The 7,172-nt window shown below is 37.5% G+C and overlaps 1 long non-coding RNA gene across 1 annotated transcript; it reads left to right on the forward strand.

Annotated features, from left to right (window-relative positions):
- Positions 1 to 3,891: 3,891 nt before the first annotated feature.
- On the forward strand, positions 3,892 to 4,944 carry LOC106942287 (uncharacterized). Its single transcript, XR_001423597.1, has 3 exons — positions 3,892 to 4,130; positions 4,264 to 4,389; positions 4,651 to 4,944. It is a non-coding gene; the product is annotated as an uncharacterized LOC106942287 (long non-coding RNA).
- The last annotated feature ends 2,228 nt before the right edge of the window (positions 4,945 to 7,172 follow it).

The raw sequence follows: 7,172 nt of genomic DNA on the forward strand, positions 1-7,172 counted from the left end.
CTTCTTTTGTTGCAAGTTCTCATTGGATCTTTTTGTAAGGCAAACTTTTACTCTAGTTTGTGTACAATGATGCAGTAAGGTAGATTTCCTCTGACAGATTACGTCCACAGGGAAAACTATTTTCCTACCTATGTTTCTTATAGATAAAACAGTATTTCTTTTTCTTTCTTTTTTTTCCCTCATTACTTTGTCTTCTTCTTCTGCACTCAATGTAAACTGAAGCATGATCTGCCACCACGCTGACTCTCCTAGTGAGACACAGGTAATACTACAAAAGTACAGTATAATATAAACAAAGCATTTGTCAGGGATTTTGATTAAAATGTTTTTTTGTTCTTTGAATCACTGAATGAACCAGAATGAAGGTCCAGAAGGAAGAAAATGTTTTTTTTAAGTCACTTCTATTGATATTTGACACAATATCACTTCCAACAGGTGTTTGTTTTGATGCACAGTTTGCATTGTAATGATACAGAAATACTTGTGTACATTTTACACAATATGCTCACTGATCATTTGTCTGTATGTTACAGTGAATATTAAGTGACTGAACCTATTAAAATGAACAGACCAAAGCTGTTGAACCCACTGTGTGTTATTAAAAGATAAGAGCTGTTTGGTTAGGGTTGTAACAAGTTATTAGCACATGTATTATGTGATACTAACCACTCCAATTAATTTAGCCCGATAAAACACAACGTTCCTCAGTATTTTACAGTGTCTGGATAATTAATTATGTAGTTCTCTGTTGTGTTGCGGATTTTAAAAAGCTCATTATTCATTATGTGGGTGCTTTATTTACAAATCGTGGCAGACCATTACGGACTGAAGATGTACTTCACACAGACATTCTGACACAGACATTTTAACCTATTCACTGAGGAAATAATGTATGTATACATACATATGCACAATACATCTAATTGCTCCAAATCTGGATAGGACACGGTGAAGAAGAAAGAAAATGTGCACTGAGAAAACCTTGAACTATAGAAAAAAAGGCTTCAATTTTCAATGGAGAATGCAGTCAGTTTAGCTGCTTTTTCCCCCCTAAGTTTTAAAAACAACTATCAAGTCCATTGAAAGACACCAACTACAGTCAAGTGTAGCCAGTAAATCTGATATTTGTGTGACATATTTTTGATGTTTGTTTGTTTTTTTTGTTTTTTTTAACCAATTCAAATTTTATACTGGAATAATTATGGGTGGTTTAATAGGGAACAGTCCTATTAAAGTTAGTGTTTTATGTTACTGGTGCCTGTCCCCAGAAATCATTGGGCAGTCTATCACAGGGCCACAGATTACTATGAAATTTAGAAAGACCAATTAACTTAACAATCATGCTTTTAGGCCCCAGAGTACCTCCACAAATGCTCAAAGAGAACATGCAAACCCAAGAGTTTCTTGCTACAAAGCCACAGTGCTTCCCACTGTACCACCATATAGTAGCTTAAAAAGACCTGACCTCGCAGTGTCCTTGTTTTAGAGATAATACCTTTACAAAGTTTAAATGGTTGACTGGAATCAGTTGCAAGAAGAAGTAATGCAAGAAACTTCAAATATGAAAAAAAAAAATGCATGTGAAAGTTATCAGATAATTGAAGAATTCTCATTCGGCACATGAATACAGTCGTCTTAAAGTCAAACTAACCGTTTCTGTTACATAGATTTCTTATTCTTTTGGTACTTTGGTTTCTGCTGTTCAGTCTGCTCCCTCAGGAGCCATCTCTGTTGAAAGACTGTATTGATTCCTTTCTCAGTCATAGGTATATTGATTCCATATGGAGCTTCTGGAATAGATTACCAGTCTGCTGCTGATCATAATCTAAACATGGCCTCATTGATTTCATCTCTCCTTCACCCTGTGGTGCCCAGTAAGCAGCAGACTGTTCTCGCCATGAGACAAGTCACTGGCTTTTCAGGTGGTCACAAAAAAAAAAAAAAAAAAAAAAAAAAAAAGCTTGGGGAGAGATTCAAGTCTTCTTCCAAGTCTGTCACCTGAAGTAATCGCTTATCGTACAGAAAGCATGGAGTAGAGAGACTGCGGCAGCTTAGAGGAGAATTTACAACGATAACATGGGTCTTAGGATAACTCCCTAAGAAATGAACTGAACATGAAGCTGACTGTGACTGCTTGAAGGTGCACTAATAACATTACAATATTAAGTGATTTTAAATTGTAACCCCCAGAGGATGATTATAATGCAAATGAACATTCAGTACAAGTATCCAATTAAATATTCCTAACTTGTTCTCATGTTTTAACAGCACCATTTGGAAAGTATTCTGTCTTCCTCCCATTAAGAGGCTTATGCTACAAATGCTGGATATGGCCCAGGAAAGGGACACTATTGTCAGGACAAAGTCTTCATCCTGTAAAGTGAAATCGAAAGACTTTACTCTTTAGCTGAAACGTTCGTTTTCATCCCTCGTCTTTTCTTTGTAACGGTGGGAGAAAAAGAAATCTGAAATTCAAATAAGCTCTTATTCACCTAATGGTCATTTATCTTTAAATTATATGTGTTCTGTTAATGTGTATTATAACAAATATAAAATACATTCAAATTATTATGTATAGGACAATGTATGTATGTATTCACCTGTTTATATACTTTGCATTATACACTCTTAGAAATGGCTGTAAATTTACAGTGGAATTCCAGCAGTAACATACTGTTATTCCAAAATACCGTGGGATATTGTCAATTTGATGTCTTCTTCTGTTGTCACAATCAAGACTGATGACAGGCAGTAAACTATCATAAAATAATTGTACAATACAGTTTTGTTCCCAGGAAAGACATTTTACTTGTATTTGCATCTTAGAGAACCGGCATTTAAAGACAATATTAAACGGAAAGAAAAAACATACTTTCCATAATAAATCTTTTTGGGAATGAATCGAAATCTACAGAGCAATACCAGTGCTGGTGTTGTATGTTAAAAATACAATGTTAATTAAACACTTGTTTAGTCAAATTCAAAGATAGGTTTGTCAGTTTCCCTAAAGAGATGGTGTTTGATAAAGAGTTGCTCCCACAATCGCTACGTATCTGTGACGTCACGTGTTTGCCCGGGAAACAGCAGTATGGCTTCTTGTCTGGATCTTATCATAACAAGGTAAGTTCCCCAAACCTATTAAAACATGCTCTTTATGTTCTTTCTTTAATGTATTTATGTAATGTGATGGTGATGTGTTGTCTCAATGTTTGTAACTCCCTGGCGGACATTATACCACAATGTATGCTGCGTTTATACTGTTATGTATTCTGTATCTCAATAAAGATCTATTAAAAAACAAACAAACAAAAAAACAAGGTAAGTTTCATGTTAAGACCATCATGTTTTTGATTTTGATTATTTTTAATGAATGCATTAACTTTCTGTTTGCGCAAGAGTATCAACTTATGCTTAATGTAAGTTTATTTGTTTGGATATCGCGGTACGACTGTTCAGTACAGGGGAGCTCAAGTCCAGTCCTTGAGAGCTGCCATCCTGCAACTTTCAGATGCTTCCCTGCGCCAATTAACACACCTGAATCAAATGAATGGCTGGTTAGCAGGTCTGTTCGGAGCTGATCCTGGTCTGTTGGAGTAAAGATGCATCGAAAAGTTGCAGGACCTCTCGAGGACTGGACGTGAGCACCCTTGGTTTATTGTTTTTGTTAGCAGCTAAAGCTAGCCAAGCAGGTGTAGCACGGGGTGTCGGGTGGTTAAACGAACATTAAAACTGTCAGAAAGGCCGTTTGAGTTAACATTATTTAGCTGCGGAGTCGTTTTCTTGAAGTTTTCGGCTATAGACGGCATAATGGGGAGAGTGGCTGTGCTGTCCTCTCCATAATGTTTCTACAAGTTGACTAGTTTCTTTATGTTGTAGGTGGTGAAAAATGCTCTCCAGGGTAAACCGGGTGGACAAAATATTTTGGTGGGTCTGGTTAGTTTTGCTCACTTCTCTTTAAAATCTGTATTTATTATCCTAATGTGTCTGCTATTTATCCTGTTGTTCCTCCAGGCTGGGAAAACCAGGCATTCTTCTGTTGGTTCATGTGCTTCGTCCTACATCCAAAGGCCACAAGAAGAATCCAAAACAGCTCATGTCAAACTGTGGACCATGTTTTCAGATATGTGCAGGTATGTGGTTATTCTAATGATCCTACTTTGTAGAAGCACTTTCTCATTGGCTTTGTTTGCTATCTGAATGTAGCTGTGCTGCTAAATATATTTAATATTTTTTATTATTCGTCCTCTTATCATTATGTCAAAGATGCAAGCCAGTGTTGAACCCTTCCTCATTGCCGTGCAACCAGGACAGCCCTTCCTCCTGCATGTTGGTGAAAACAAGAGCAGCACCAAAGACACTTCACCATCAGTGATCACAAGATCATCCAAGGTAGCTTTTGATGAACTTCCAAAGCACACTTCGCCTTCAGTGCAAAGTATCATGAATTCCTCTACAACTTCTGTAAATTAATCCAGCCTACAGTTTTCAACATTGATGTGACTTCCACGACAATTGAGGAGTTTAAGATCCTTGCTTTTACTTTACCTGACAGAGTGGACACTATTTATTATGATGATCATTTAAATGCATACTGTATCAATAAGAGGATTTGTTTTATGTTCTTCCAATTAAGAACTTGGTTTATTACAGTCCCTGTGGCAAGCAGTTTTCTGCATGGTCAGCATTGAAGGCCATATTGTCTTTGAGAGGGTCCAGCCAACATTCCAGACATGACAGTGTTGTCCATCTTCTACATCTTCAGCCTCCAATGAGGCAACCAAGACTTTGGTTCATTCAACGGTAAAACCATTCCTGTATTTCTTTTTACAATGACATGGTTTTAAAGCAAATTATGATTAACATTTGATAAAGGTGGTGATGTTTTCTCTTAACATAATTAAAAATAGCTTTATTTATATATTTTACCAGCTGTATTCAGAATGCCACACTATTTATATTCTCAGGAATTGTCCCATTTTTGATTTAGTTTTTTAATCGCTTCATTGGGATTAACCCAGAAAGGGGCACAAAAGCCGGTCATGGGAAGATGGTATCCAAAAACACAAAAGTTTTTTACATAAGATTGTTTTCTACTCTTTGCATTTTTAAGGTAATTGCAAATACTTCATTTCACAATCAGCCACCAAAGGAGGAAATTGGCTTTAAATTAGGTTTGAAACACACGACTGTTTCCTCTGAAATACGCTGTTTTGGTTACCATGGTTACAGAAGAAATCCTTTTTGATTTCTTTTTTATTTTTTACTTTTCCGTCAATCCTTTTATAGACTTAATATAGTCCAATAGTATTTTATTTTCACCACTGCACAGTGCTTTTCTGAGCTCATCTCTGTTAAGGTTGAAAATATGATCATTTATGTCTCCTAATGAAAATGGCAGTTTAGGCCTAATGGTGGGATTCCTGTTCTCTTTATGGACATAATTAACACTATATACAAGCAAAAACATGTCCATATGTGCTCTTGGCACCAGGACACCCTGGGCTGCAGTTCGATGAAGGACTTTGCGTCGTCTCATGTGATCTGCGGCCTCATGTGAAGAATTGGCGAAGCTGTATTTGACGGTGTTCTTTGGAGAGTGTACTCTAGGAGTATGGGGTACCAGGTCTTTTATTATTGGTTGTTGTATGCCTGTGAACTTAAGACCATGGTCTTGAGCTAGAAAATGGTAGAGAACATTCTCCAGGTAAGGAAAGAGGTCCTGCCATGTGTTAAAGGATTGAAGTATCTTGGGGTTGACAGGCAGATTGGTGCTGGAGCTGCAGTTATGTTTGCGCTATTTCCCAGCCATTCTACGTTCCTACCCTCATCTGTGGTCATAAGCTTTGAGTATTGGCTGAAAGAAGAAGATCACAGACATGAGCTGCTGAAATTAGTTTCCTCTGCAGGGTGTCTGTGTTCACCCTGAGAGATGGAGTGAGAAGGTCGATGATCCAGGAGGGAATCAAAGTAGAGCCGCTGCTTCAACACATCAAAAAGAAACCAGTCGAAGTGGTTAGGACACCTCCTGGATACTCTCTGCTGAAATGTTCTGGGTAAGTCTCACTGGAAGGAGATCTTGTGCATCGTAGAGGGACTATGTTTCTCAGCTGTTACGGGAATTGGAGTTCCCCTGGAGGAGTTGAGGAGAGAGAAGTCCAGGCCTCTCCGCTTAGGCTGCTGCCCCCGCAACCAGACCCCCAAAAAGATAATGGAAGGATGTATGGATTTAATGAGTAAATTTATTTCAATGAATAAATAAAACTATGAGAAATATACCAACTTTTACTGCAACCACAATAGGATTCCTTGTAGAGGGAGAAAAATATATATTTTGAATCGTCTTTCCTAATTTCTTTACTTCCTAACTCTGAACATAAGTTTTCCAATTTAATTACAAAGATACTAAACATCTTTAGTATCAGTAGCCGCTCAATTGGCTGCTGTTCTAGCACCCAACCAGTTCCTTTCCTGACTGATCCGGTCTTCTCGCACTTCTGTTTGGAGCACTGGTGAGAAGTGTAACTACAGCACCTGCTGATGAATGGGCCAAATTACTCCATGTGTCAGAATATGTTCTCTTTTTGCCTGGACTGTAATTGTAACAAATGAAGTCCAGATAGAGTGAGATTTTTTTTTTGCCATTCCTTCCCATATGAGGAATAATTAATTCCAAGTGAAGTGCCTGATTCCAAGACAAACGACTCGACTCAGCTTTCCTGTGCATACAGCGCTAATCTTTGCCAAAGAATTAATGTGATGCAAACAGCTGCTGACTGAGGGAAATTCATCTTTTCAGGATGACGTTAACCATAATTTCATTTTACTGTGTACTTCATGCAATTGTTTCTAATATAATGTAATCTTATGTGATGGTAAACAAACCCGGCTGTGCAAAATATCCACATCACGGTCACCGAAGTCATTCGCACATCCTCAGCAGAGTCCGTGGAAATCGGGTTATTTGCAAATAATATTGAGGATGTGTCATGTTTTGGGGGAAATATCATTGTAATTAGAAGTCATCCCCTCACTAGGATTTGAATGTTTGTTTTTATTAAGGAAACAATGCAAAAATATTAAACTACTTTAGCCATCAATGTGATAGAAACACAGCAAACAGGATAAAAATTTCTGTAGAAGAGAAATTCTTAACCAAATTGTCAGAACCTGAA

Source organism: Poecilia latipinna, unplaced genomic scaffold (genome assembly GCF_001443285.1).
Source record: "Poecilia latipinna isolate Pla-1442-1.1 unplaced genomic scaffold, P_latipinna-1.0 Scaffold4162, whole genome shotgun sequence".
In the NCBI taxonomy this organism is placed as follows: Eukaryota; Metazoa; Chordata; class Actinopteri; order Cyprinodontiformes; family Poeciliidae; genus Poecilia; species Poecilia latipinna.